Genomic DNA, 13,078 nt, shown 5'->3' with positions numbered 1-13,078 from the left:
TCTCTCTCTCTCACCCGGCCGCAAGCGTGGCCTGTCCTCCCCAAGCGTGGCTCCAATAAAAGCTTCCGCGCCGCAGCCATCCCCACTCCAGTCCACCTCCCGTGTGGGTTGAATTTTGGCCGGAGCCTTCCGGTTCAGCCTTTCATGTACCTCTACCCAGCGCCTACCTCGCAGAACCGATTTCTTCTTCTTGGAGTAGTAGAATTCCCTCCCTGTTCTCCGTTCTCCTCTGATTGCTCAAAGAAAAATACTAAAATGCAGGTTCTGGAGGCGCGCGCCGGGTGATTCCTCCATTGCCGAAAGCTTCCGCCGTCTCGGAGGTACCCCCGCCCCGCTGTTTTCTTGCTCGCCGGGAAGCTACCGGATTTTGGTGGCACCCGGCGAGCCAATTCCGGCCATGATCTTGTATTTTGTGCCGCCCGACGGATGGACGGACGGAACAGCCGCAAGGGTCCAAACACCTTTTTCTTCGGATGCTCTGCCTCTGCTAGTCCCCTCCGGCGCTGATTTCGAGCCAGCCAGGCGAACTGACGCTGGCTCCGCGATCTTGCAGGTGTGCATTTTGGCAGTCTGCCATTGCCGAGGGCGGGGGAGAGGCGCTTCGGTCTCGGCGCGGGGGATGGAGGGGCGGGGGAGGCGGCCGCGGAGCCCGGAGCGGCGGAGGCCGCCGGCGAGGAAGGTGCCGGTGGTGTACTACCTCACGCGGAGCCGCCACCTCGAGCACCCGCACTTCGTCGAGGTGCCGGCGCCCTCCTCCTCCGACGGGCTCTACCTCCGAGGTCAGTGCACGGACGGACGCCGCCGCCACATGGCCCCCGCGTGCAGCGCAGTCAGTCTGCTCGTACCACAGCTTGTGTAATGGCGATTGATTGATTGGTTGGTTGATTGCTTTGGTGCGCAGATGTGATTCGTCACCTCAACATGGTGCGCGGCAAGGGCATGGCCTCCATGTACTCCTGGTCCTGCAAGAGGTAAACCAACCAAGCTACCAAGCAACCAAGCGAAATTCTTTGAAGAATCTCATGGAGTTCTCTGAATTTTCTGAACTCCATGCACTCCATGAGTTGTCTGAACTTTGGCGAGTTGACAAGAAGTTTTCTGAATTTTTGAGTTCCTGAATTTCCAGGAGCTACAAGAATGGGTTTGTGTGGCACGATCTCGCAGAGGACGACCTCGTCCTCCCGGCCACCGACGGCGAGTATGTGCTCAAGGGCTCCGAGATCCTGGACCAACCTTCTTCAGGTAATTCTTTTTGTTCCCTTCGAGCTGCCATTTGCTCTTGTGAACATCGACTGGGAGCTTGAGTGCTGATTGGTGTTGCCATACCATCTTTTGCCTGTTTGTTTAAATATGTGCAGGTCAATTTCACCATGGTAGTAATGGCAACCAGAAGCAGCAGAGCAGGGTGAAAGAGGGTAGTACAACTGTACAAGGTTGCCTTTGTCAAGGGAGGCCTCCTTCTCCTCCTCCCCACCCAGTGTGACAGTCAGAGAAGCCAAGCCTCGGCGCGTGCCATCGGTGCCTTCCCGGGACGAGGACGACTCCCCCTCGCCCTGCCGGGGCACCTCCTCGGAGACAATGTCGCCGGAGTTGGAGCCTCAGAGGACTGTCATGTCACGGCCGACGCCGGCAGAATTCAGGGTTTTCAAGCCCACCGGTTTGATGGATGCCGCAACTCAAACCGATGACCTCAGCAGAAGATCAGCTCGGAGAGCACCTGAGATGCACAAGAAGAGTCTGAGCACTGATCATGACGCTGTGGTTCGTGATGTTACCGAGTACCGGCAGCAGAGCCATCCGCGCCGGTCGGCCGAGCTCCAGGGGATCTCCAGGGATGTCATGTCCCACTGTGCCACTCCACTGAGCATGGCCTCAACCCATGGCAAGTCCGAGAGCTTGGAGTCGTTGATACGTGCCGACAACGCGTCAGCTAACAGCTTCAGGATTCTTGAGGAGGATGACATTGTCGTGCCGACCTGCCCGAAGCTGAGGCCGGCGAATGTGCTGATGCAGCTCATCACCTGTGGTTCACTTTCAGTGAAGGATCATGACAACATTGGCCTTGTTGGGGCTTACAAGCCAAGGTTCCCGAACCTGAAGTTCCCGTCGCCGCTGATTTCTCGCTCCATGATGATGGGTGAGCTCGATTACCTATCAGAGAACCCCAGATTCATTGGGACACGGATTGAAGATAAGGAGTATTTTAGTGGGAGCATCATCGAGACCAAGACGCAGAGAGACGTTCCCGCCGAGAGGCACTCGGTGCTTAAAAGGTCTTCTTCGTATAACGCAGAAAGGTAAATTCAGTGCTTCCGCGTTACATTTCGGTTGTGCTTAAATAGCTTAGAATTTAGAAATTTTCCCTTTTGTGCTTAGATAACTTAAGACTATTTGTATTACTTGACCTATGCCACTGGTTAAGAAAATAGGTTTGTGGCTAATTCTGTAGCGGTTACTTGACAGTTCATACTTTACAATCCTATAATGCATTTTTCCCTTGTGTGTTTTTCTGTCTCAGAAAATACTTGACAGCTTCATACTTCACCTTGGTGTTTTAAGCATGCCAACTTAGATTTGATTGATTGGGTGCTTCATTTTGCAAAATCATTTCTATTTTGTAGTCATGAGATGTCAGCGTTTGAAATATGGATATTGAAGCTGAACTTTTGCAGTGATTGCTCATTTAAGAGCATTGAGTTGCGCATAATATCCACAGAAAGGGGGGGTTAGGGTAGGCTGGGCTCGGAGAATTTAGAGATAGGAAAAGTGCCACGTACCATATAGATTTTATGAATTCAAGGACCATTGCTTTTCCGCCATTTAGTGATCCCCGGACTCTAGACGAGGCCATTTTGCAGTTAGCTCGGTGCCAACGGCACTGCTAAGTTCATGTCCTGCGTTGCCATGGTGCAGCTGGCATCCATGCAGCAAACAAAATAACAAAGTACAGGGAATCTACTGAAGAAAACCGAGGTCAGGGCATTGCAAAATTGGTAGACGCGCCTACTAAGCGAGATCGGAAATTTTACTTTTGCGCATTTCACCTTAGTAGTTCTGTTTTGGACAATGCGATGCATATTTTTGAACTAGGAACAGCGCCATACGTAGCTTGCCTTGCACAAGTTCTTGTTAGTTGGTAGATGAAGAACATGGGTAGATTGGTGCAAAGCAGGAGTTACCGAAAGTAAAGGGTGACAATTTTCTTTCTTCTGAAGATTTTTTTGCCCTCCTGTTACTCCTTTTTGTCACTACTCCAATTCTACAGTTTTAATTCTATGGCAGTAGCTTCACTTGTTCATTGCCAGACACAGCACGAGCATATGTCAGATGTAGTTTAGAGGACCACACTACATGGCTGGCTGGCGAGATTCTTCAGTTGCTCAACTGAAAATGCAGCAGTAGCAGATATCCTATTGCTTCATACTGATGAACAGTGTTTGTTGCTATCCTAGAAGAATTGTCACTGTTATAGACGGACAGATCCGTGAACTGAACTGCAAATGCCAGCGCGGTTCATGCGCCGATCCCGATCCCGGCTGGACCATTTTCTGTTTCACCCTGTTAGAATCCAAAGAATTCAGGTAGCATACGTCTGAATTTTTGTTAGCAGGAGATTTGGTCGTTGGCACAACAGTTGTTTCAGAGGCAGTAACATTTCCTTGGCATTTGCCTAGGATCTTACTTACTTACTTACCATGCGAGTTTCATCGGTTTCCAGTTAATTCATTCATGTGGTGGTGTTCTTGACCATGGATGGACGATCTCGCAGGGGCGGCGAGAACCTCTGCGACTGCACGGGGCCCGATGAAGAAGAGATGGTACCGCGCTCGAGGTGCCTGCCCCGGACGCCAATACTGTCATCCTTGCTGCACCCGAAGAGCGAGATGCAGAAGTCCCCGGTATCGGACTGCAGGAGGAGCTCCTCGGCCGGGCCGGACTCGATTGACGGCGGGAGCAAGCGGTTCACCGACGCGTCGTCGAGGGTAGAGTCCTTCAGGAAGGAGAGCAAGGAGAAGCTCGTCAAGATCGAGGAAAGTTAAGTGCTCCAACTCTTTGTCACTGCACTGGGTATGCACTCGAGGCTTTGATTTCCCCCTTGCAACATACCGAAGATCCCGCGCGATATGCGACGATGGTATTGAGGTTTTTGTTGTGGATCGTGTGTGCGCAGGCTGCCGTCGGGAGCCCGCGTCGTGATCCAGTGCACCGTGCCCTGCGACGACGGCGACGAAGATGCATTCTGAAGCCTCCTGGACTTGCAGCTGACCTGGCCGCGTGACGTGGCGCTCTCTTTGCTTCTTTAGATGATGATGAATGAGTTGCTGACGAGTTTGTGTTTTCTTTCTTGAGATGTGTAGTGTGTTAGCTTTATTCTTCAGGCGTAATGTATATTTTTTTTCTGTTCTTTGGTTTTGTTGAAATTTTGTCCTCGTTATCAGTTGTAGTAAGTGCCTGTTAATCCCATTTTGTGCTCGTTATCAGTTGTAAGCTTTATGGTTTAATCTGTGCTTAGCAGAATTATGTGTGCTAATAGGTGTTTTTTGCATTAAAAAACTCACCAGAAACAGGAAATGCACGTTTGAGTTTTTTCAGCATAAGAAATGCATGTGTTTTAGGATTTTTTTTGAGAATGGCTAAATATATTGATAAAAACGTGTAATATTGGTACAATAATAAGTAGACCGTCCCCACAAAATAATAATAATAAGTAGACCGAAGAAAGCAGTAATCAGTACAGTAAAAATGAAAGTTATGTCATGAGGCCAAACCTCCACTGAAGATTTTTCGTTGTTGCTTTGAAGAAACATGAAATGCTCCTATAAGTTTTCTCAGCACAGGAAATGTACTTGTAAGTGTGATTTTAAGCATATTCGGCCCAAGTTCAACTACTTGGGCTGTTGCTGTTAACAGAATTTTGGTAGGATCTTGGGCCAAACGAGCTTATTATTAAGATTAGAGGACTGGCCAAAATACGAAATCACTAATTAAGGAGTATTCCTTACGGAGATCACTCTAACTTCCCCAGGTTGCGACAAGTGGAGCGCTGTGTATGTGCGTCACTTGTCGCAACCTGAGAGTTTTCCCTTTTTTCGTAGATACGTTTATTCAAAACGTTTTATCTCTTAAACCGTGCGCCCAAATCTCCAACCGCTTTCGCCGTTGGATTCCTTGCGTCGAGATCTTCAAAACTAGATCCCATGTTGATAGGTTTTGATGAACTTTTTTTTCACGAAAAAACCGGACGAAAAAACCGACGAAAAAACCGAACCGGGAACACGGGTTTTTTCCCTTTACGAAAGAGGCACGCCCGTGCCTCTGACGAAATCACAACTGTGCCTCTCACAGAAGCAAAACCATGCCTCTCGCGAAAGAAAAAAACAGAAAACGCGTGTCTTTTTCCTTTTCGAAAGAGGCACGCCCGCGCCTCTCGCGAAAGCACAACTGTGCCTCTCGCTGAAGCAAAACCGTGCCTCTTGCAAAAGAAAAAAAACAGAAAACACGTTTTTTCCCTTTCCGAAAGAGGCACGCCGGTGCCTCTCGCGAAAGCACAACCGTGCCTCTGTCGGAAGCAAAATCGTGCCTCTCGCGAAAGAAAAAAAAACAGAAAACACATTTTTTCCCTTTCCGAAAGAGGCACGTCCGTGCCTCTCGCGGAAGCAAAACCGTGCCTCTCATAAAAGAAAAAAAAACAAAAAACACGTTTTTTTTCGTTTCCAAGAGGCACGGCCGTGCCTCTCGCGAAAAAAAAAGACAGAAAACACATTTTTTTCCTTTCCGAAAGAGGCACGCCCGTGCCTCTCGCGAAAGAAAAAAAACAAAAAACACATTTTTTCCCCTTTCCGAAAGAGGCACGCCCGTGCCTCTCGCAGAAGCAAAACCGCGCTTCTTGTGAAAGAAAAAAAAACAGAAAACACATTTTTTTCGTTTCCAAGAGGCACGGCCCTGCCTCGCGAAAGCACAACCGTGCCTCTCGCGAAAACAAAACCGTGCCTCTCGCGAAAACAAAACCGTGCCTATCGTGAAAAAATGTGTTTTTGCGCGAAAAAATTATTTTTTTCGAATTTTTTTTGGTCGAAAAGCTAGGGAAGACCGGTGAAAAACCAAAACGTAAAAAAAAACTAAAAAAACCGTTTAAAAAGCCGAAAACACGTGCCGAAAAATAAAAAAAACAAAATCCGGAGGGAACGCCCAGAGCGTGACACGTGGCGAATTGCTGAGAGCGCGCCAAGTGGCGCTGATCGTTGCGAGGCTCCGCTCGTTAATTAGGTGCTCCCGCCAAAATATCACCGGGAGAACTATATCTGGGTTATAGCAAGAGGGAAGCAGCTCTCGCGTGAAGGATTCCCTCCCCCGTTGTTCCTGGGCCGGCCAGTATTTGGTGTATCTTTCTCAGTCGTTGGCTTCTCGTCACTCGATCGTGTGTTGTTTGTTGGTTTCGGCCAGGTTTTTTTTTTCTTTTACTATCTATTTTTTGTTTCGGTTTTCTTTGTCACATCAGAGTTCTCTTTGTTTTTTTACCTTTTTTCCTTCGTCATTTTTTTACAGGTTTTTTCTTTCTTTTTTCTTCGTTCTTCTTTGTTTCTTTCACTGTTTTTTCTTTTCTTTCACATTTTTTATTTTTTCTTTCTTTTTCTATGTTTCTTCATTGGTTTTCTTTGCTTCTTTATCAGTTTTCATTGTCTCCATTCTTTTTACCTTGGTTTTCATAGTTTTTTTTGTTTATTTGCACGTGCTCATTAGTTTTCTCCTTTTTTTTGGCACAGAACAACAACATAATTTATACATGTTGAACACTTTTTGAAATACATGAAACAATTTTCTTTTACATCTGAAACATTTTTATGTACACGTTAAAGCGAGCTAGTTGGGATGGGCTCCTAACTACTTTGCAGGGTATTTCTCTCCTCCTTGAGGCTGACTCGGTCTTGTGGTCCCTCTCGAGCTCCGGGAAGTTCACGGTCCAGTCCCTTTACAATAAGCTGACCGAGGGACCGACTCTTGACATAGCTAGGGGGCTATGGAAAGCGTCCATCCCTTTGAAGATCAAAGTGTTTCTATGGCAACTTTCCGTGACCGTCTCCCTTCTTCGAACAACATTGCCATTAGACACGGCCCTTCGAATGGATCTTGCGCGCTCTGTGTAGCGCATGAAGATGCCAACCACATCTTTTTCAAATGCCATCTAGCCCGTTTTGCCTGGAGTGCCGTCCGTGAGGCTTATGCGCAGAACTGGAATCTCAATTCGGCTTCGGACCTGCGTAGGATCCTTCTTGCTCAGAGGGGTAGCATCGGGCGTGTGTTGTGGCGCTGCATAGGGGCGCTGTGCTGGTCTCTTTGGACCACCCGCAATAAGATGACTATCGAACACAAGTTCCCTAACCACCCTGCTGACATTATTTTCAAATGCCACGTGTTCCTCCAGACATGAACTCCGTTGGGGAACGACGTGATGCAGATCGGATGATGGAGGCCATGGAGCGGATCCGCACGATTCAGGTGGAAGCCCGTAACTAAGATGATGCTCATGGCGATATTTTGGTGTTACTTCGGTCTGGCTGCTTGTGTGCTAGTTCTTATGTCATCCTCTTTCAGGCTGTGGCCGGTTACATGTTTAATACTTTTGGCTTCGGCCGACTCTTTCTTTAGGGTGTTTATCCTGTGCTGTACTTTGTTGGATGCTGCCTGTCGGTGGGCTTTATTAATTTAAAGCCGGACGCTTTGTGCGTCTTTGTTTTAAAACAAACATTTTATTAAATACATGATAAAATAGTTTTTCTAACATGTATTTTGATGTCAACTGTTTTTCATATATTTTCCACATTTTTCTGTATGCATCAGGACAATATATATGTACACGTTTAACATTTCCTGAATACATGATTAATATTTATGTAAATTAATATTTTTATGTCTACTATTTTCATAAACATTGTAATAAATTTATACATAAGCAACATATTTAACTACAAGTTTAACATTTTTCAAATATATGGTTCACCTTATTTAGACACATATTTTTTATGTCTACTTTTTTCCAAACACATTGCGCTTTTTTTGCATACATCAGGAACACTTTTTATATACACGTTTAACCTATTTCAAATATATGATTAACCTTTTTCCCTATATATGTTTTGATGTCGTAAATGTTCTACAATTTTCTTATGCATTTGAAACTTTTATCTATACACCTTTAACATTTTTTAGTGACCAATTATCTTATTTCATTTTTGGGTATAATGTGATTTATATATATATTTTTAGAGTATTTTTGAAATACAAGAAGTCAGAAGATAAAACAGGAAATGAATGCAAAAATATGAAAAAAGGAAGAAGAAAAAGTGCTGAAGGACTATGGTCCACGCTAAGCCGGCCCATAGTCGCAGTCGCGCTAGATCGCGCTGTAAGCGAGACATAGTTGTGTCCAAATATCGCTCTTTACGAGTGATACAACGACGTCGATCTGCTAGGCTCATAAAGCTTCCGCTCGGTCCCCATGCTCGGGTGCGCCTATGCCGGGAGCAATAAGTTAACGAGCCCTCCTTCAGGAACCTCACAACGATCACTTGCGGTGGGGCTGAGCGTGCCATTTGCCGCACTCTCAGCCGCCACCACATGTCGCGTCCTGAGCGCTCCCTCTTGTTTTTGTTTTTTTATCTTTCTGCACGCGTTTTCCGCTTTTTAGATGGTTTTTCCCCGGGTTTTTTCAACTTCTACGAAAATCGTGTTTTTTTGCTTCCGTAAGAGGTATCGTTTTACTTCCACGAGATGCATGGTTTTGCTTTCGCGAGAGGCATGACCGTGCGTGGGAACGAAAAAAATATATGTATTTTTACCTTTTTTTTCGTTTCGCGAGAGGCACATTTTACTTTTGCGAGAGGCACGGTTTTGCTTCCGTGGGAGGCATGACCGTGCCCTCTCGGAAACGAAAAAAAAAGTGTTTTTGTTTTCGTGAGAGGCACGACCGTGCCTCTCAGAAACGGCGTCCGGAAAGAGGAAGAAAGTGCTCCCGGTTCAGTTTTTTCGTGAAAAGAAGTTCAGAAAAACTTATCAACATGAGATCTAGTTTTGAAGTTCTCGACGCGAGGAATCCAACGGCATGATTTAAGAGATAAAACGTTTTGAATAAACAGATCTACGAAAAAAAGAAAAAAAAACTCCCAGGTTGCGACTGTAGCGCGCCACTTGTCACAATTTAATGGGAGTGATCTTTGGAAGGAGCACTCAAACATTTCTGGTATACATTTGATCCTTCAAGTCTCAAAACCGATTAAACTTGGTCCAAAACCAGATTTTAAGCACATTGACCGGGATTTGATCAGGTTTGAGCACGTTTGACCGATGAATAGTAAATTTTAAAAAATAGCAAACAAATTCAAAAAAAAATCTGAAATTTCATGACAACTAAGATGCTTTGGTGTGCTAGGTGCATGTAAATTTTTATGAACCAAAGTTTGTTATTTTTTCATGAGCTTCTCGAATGTCGGAAACCCACACAAATTTTCACGCATCTTGGTTGCCACAATATTTCAGTTTTTTTTGAATTTTTCAAATTTACTGTTCATCGGTCAAACCCGGTCAACATGCTTAAAATCTGGTTTTCGACCAAGCTTATCCGGTCTTGAGATTTGGAGGACCAAGTGTATACCAAAAAAATTTAAGAGACCAAGTCTATACTTTTGATTAACTTGAGGGACCAAAAACATACTTTTCTCATTAATGATTTCGGCATATGCCTCTTATAGCTAACAACTTGCCAAGATGGGCCGGCCCAAACACCGTGCGATTCGCTCTAGTTCGTACCATTTTTTGTTCTACTGCTCGTTTTATTTTCTTCTTGCTCCTTTTGTTCAGAAAACAAGTCTATGTTTCGAAAGTTGATTAAATTAATAAGTCTTCAAGGATTTAAAATAATAGTTGTGAACTAAACCTTTTTAGTAAAATAATAAAAAACAATAAAAAATGTCCATGAACAATGAAAAATATCTAGAACTTAAAACAATGTTCGCAAAAACAATTAAAGATTTACAATGTGTACCCGAATTGGAAAAAATGTTTGCATTTTACGAAGTGTCCACAAATTTACAAAGCAACCATAAATTTGGAAAACAATCTTTGCGCTTTAAAAGATGTTCTAATACTTTTTTAAAAAATTTACTAATTTTAAGATATATTTAAGAACAAAAAAGTGTTCACAATTTTTTATCCAACGCTTCCTCCTATTCCTATTGATCAGATCAAAGCCAAACCTATCTAGTCTTGCACCCTGTCACCCGCCGCTCTTGCCAAAAACAAAGAAATTCTATCTTGGGAACTAAAAAAGAATCGGAATGGGAAGTATTTATTTCTTGATTCTCCGGCTAGCATCCTTACTTCCTTCTTCAATGGAAATTCTATGTTTTAGCTCGGTATAAACCAAAAAATGAGAAATTCTCTTATTTGTAGAAAAGTCTTCTTTTGGTTAAATCCGGAGAACCCAGTCGAAACTCTGATTCATGTTTGTGGATTTTAATAGCTCTCCTATCTACCCAGAAATGATCTTCTACCTTTACTATATGTGTTCTTTACATATCTTTTGATTGTTTTTGAAATCATTGTGTCGTTACAAATTCAGTGGTTGCACCCTTGTGAGCAAGTTGTTGCCGGATTGGATAGGAGAAGTGAAACAAAGCTACGAAGGAGAAAAATTAGCGGAAGAAGTTAAGAAGAGCATTAGTGAAGAGAGAGGAGGACAAGATGGTTGGGAAGAGGATGAAGGGGTATTACGGAAAAAAGGGAGGCTTTGTGTGGGGACCGCTGGAAATGCAAGAGCCAGGATAGCGCAAGAACTGCATGGGACAGCTACCGGAGGCCATTCAGGTATACTAGCTTCCTATAAGAGAACTAATAGGAACTTTGTCTGGCCAGGAATGGATGCCTCTCTTGAGGACAGACTGTGACGGTAAAGCAACAACATCAACTCGCAATGGCCCTCGTGCCATGAGACATGGATTTTAGTCGACGTAGATTGGATCGAAAGATCGCACTTCCGCTCTTCTCCTATCGGACTAGTCACTTCCTACTCTCCTCAAGTGAACAGTTTAGCCACTATCCTCCCATATACTCTATTTTTTCATTGCTTATGAACTGGAACTTGTTGGTGCATGGATTTCACGTTTCGGCAACACTTTGGTTTGTGCATGGTTGTGAAAAGAAGGCTTTCTATACACTTATATGAAGTTCATTGGCGAAAGAAAGAAAAGCTTGCCTTGATAAAGCACATCCTTTCGCACTCCAATAGGCATATATTGTTACAAGGTTATGCCCAAAGGTCTCAAAAACGCCAGTACTACATATCAACGCGCAATGACTAAGATCTTCGATGAGATAATACATAAGATTGTCGAGTGCTATGTAGATGATCTCGTTGTAAAGGCGGTATCCTACGAAGAACATATTCAACATCTCAGAATCGTATTCGACCGCCTAAGGCAACATGCACTCAAGTTAAACCCGTTGAAGTGCGCCTTCGTGGTCTCGTCAGGAAAATTCCTAGGGTTTGTCATTTGACGCCGGAGAATAGAAATCGACCCGAGTAAAATCAAGGCCATACTTGAAATGCCTCCTCCTCAAAACCTTAAGGAGCTGCGTTCGCTTCAAGGGTGCATGGCATACATCAGACGATTCATAGCCCATTTTTCAGGAAGAATCCAACCTTTTACAAGAAAAACCAAAAAAAGACATTCCATTCTTTTGGGATGAAAACTGCCAACAAGCCCTAGATGGCATCAAAAGCTTCAATCCGTCAGTCCTGGCTGCACCGATACTAGGGAAGGAGCTTATACTCTACACCACGGCCTTGGATGAATCTCTTGGGGCTCTATTGGCACAAGAAATGAAAACAGGAAAGAGAATGCCCTCTATTACCTCAGTCGTGTGCTCGTAGGAGCTGAACATGCGTACTCTCCTATCGAAAAACATTGCCTTGCACTGGTGTTCGCTGTCAAGAAGCTACGACACTAATGATAACACATCGGGTCATCCTCATCTCCAAAGTTCACCCACTTAAATATCTCATGACAAGACCAATGCTTACAGGAAGATTGGCAAGATGGGGCCATCATCCTTACTGAGTTTGACATTGTGTATGCGCCGCAGAAGGCTGGGCAAGCGATGGCGGATTTCCTAGCAGCACATCATACATATTTCTATAGTAAATAAAATATTTCCATGGATGGGATTGCACGTAGTCCATTCCACCTTTATCTATCTAGGTTATCCTTCTTTCTTAACAAAGCAGAATGTGATGATCGATCCCTCTATTATGGGATTTATGTTTATACCAAAGCCTCTACTTTAGATATTTACGTTGATGAAGGAAAGCCTTGTTAAATACTACTACTTTTGACTTCCTTTTTCGTACTCTTCTTTCATCCTCCTTACCAGAAAACTTTTCCTTGTTCAGAAGAATAAGATACTAAAATTGTGGCTTACATATGGAAAATGCCTTCGTCTTGAAGCTACCAATGCACATCACGGTGAAATCATTGTCAATTAATTGTTAGATTCCCCATATCACCCATAGCCACCCAAATCTTTTTTTTGCCTCAAACTCTGCTGCCCTATCACTCCTCGATAAGTGTACTTACTCAGGTTGTGCACTTGGTTGAGCGAGATCTTCCCCTTTGGCATGAGAACCGCCTACCTACGCTAACGTAACTAATGCAGATGGCGGAAGTTAGTAGTTCTCCTATGCCAACATGAACACAAACGAAATCGTCGAATTTTGTATAGAAAGAAAAGGAACCACTTCTATTCTCTTTTCTTAAGTACAAGAGGGATAAGTACTTATTCCTGGCTGGCGGTATCATTGCTGCTCCCCGCCTAATGCAGATCATTGTGCAATGCTTATGTGAAATCTCAATCCAAAACTTATTCGTTTCGTTGGAAAAACCAACGCCGACGTCAAGATCAGTCTTCTTTCCTTTCTCTTTTCGGGAGCAGAGCTGAAAAAGATGGACAGTAACGATCGTGTAATATCAATTTATCGGCCTCGTCATCGAAAGCGCCTTCCAATTGCTCAAAAATTCTCAGCTAT

The 13,078-nt window shown here is 44.3% G+C and overlaps 1 pseudogene; it reads left to right on the top strand.

The window, feature by feature from the left end:
* Window positions 1-6: 6 nt before the first annotated feature.
* On the top strand, window positions 7-4,494 carry LOC119294701 (annotated as a pseudogene).
* The last annotated feature ends 8,584 nt before the right edge of the window (window positions 4,495-13,078 follow it).

The sequence above is a fragment of the Triticum dicoccoides genome, chromosome 4B (genome assembly GCF_002162155.2).
Source record: "Triticum dicoccoides isolate Atlit2015 ecotype Zavitan chromosome 4B, WEW_v2.0, whole genome shotgun sequence".
In the NCBI taxonomy this organism is placed as follows: Eukaryota; Viridiplantae; Streptophyta; class Magnoliopsida; order Poales; family Poaceae; genus Triticum; species Triticum dicoccoides.
This window is presented reverse-complemented; position numbering and strand designations above follow the sequence as displayed.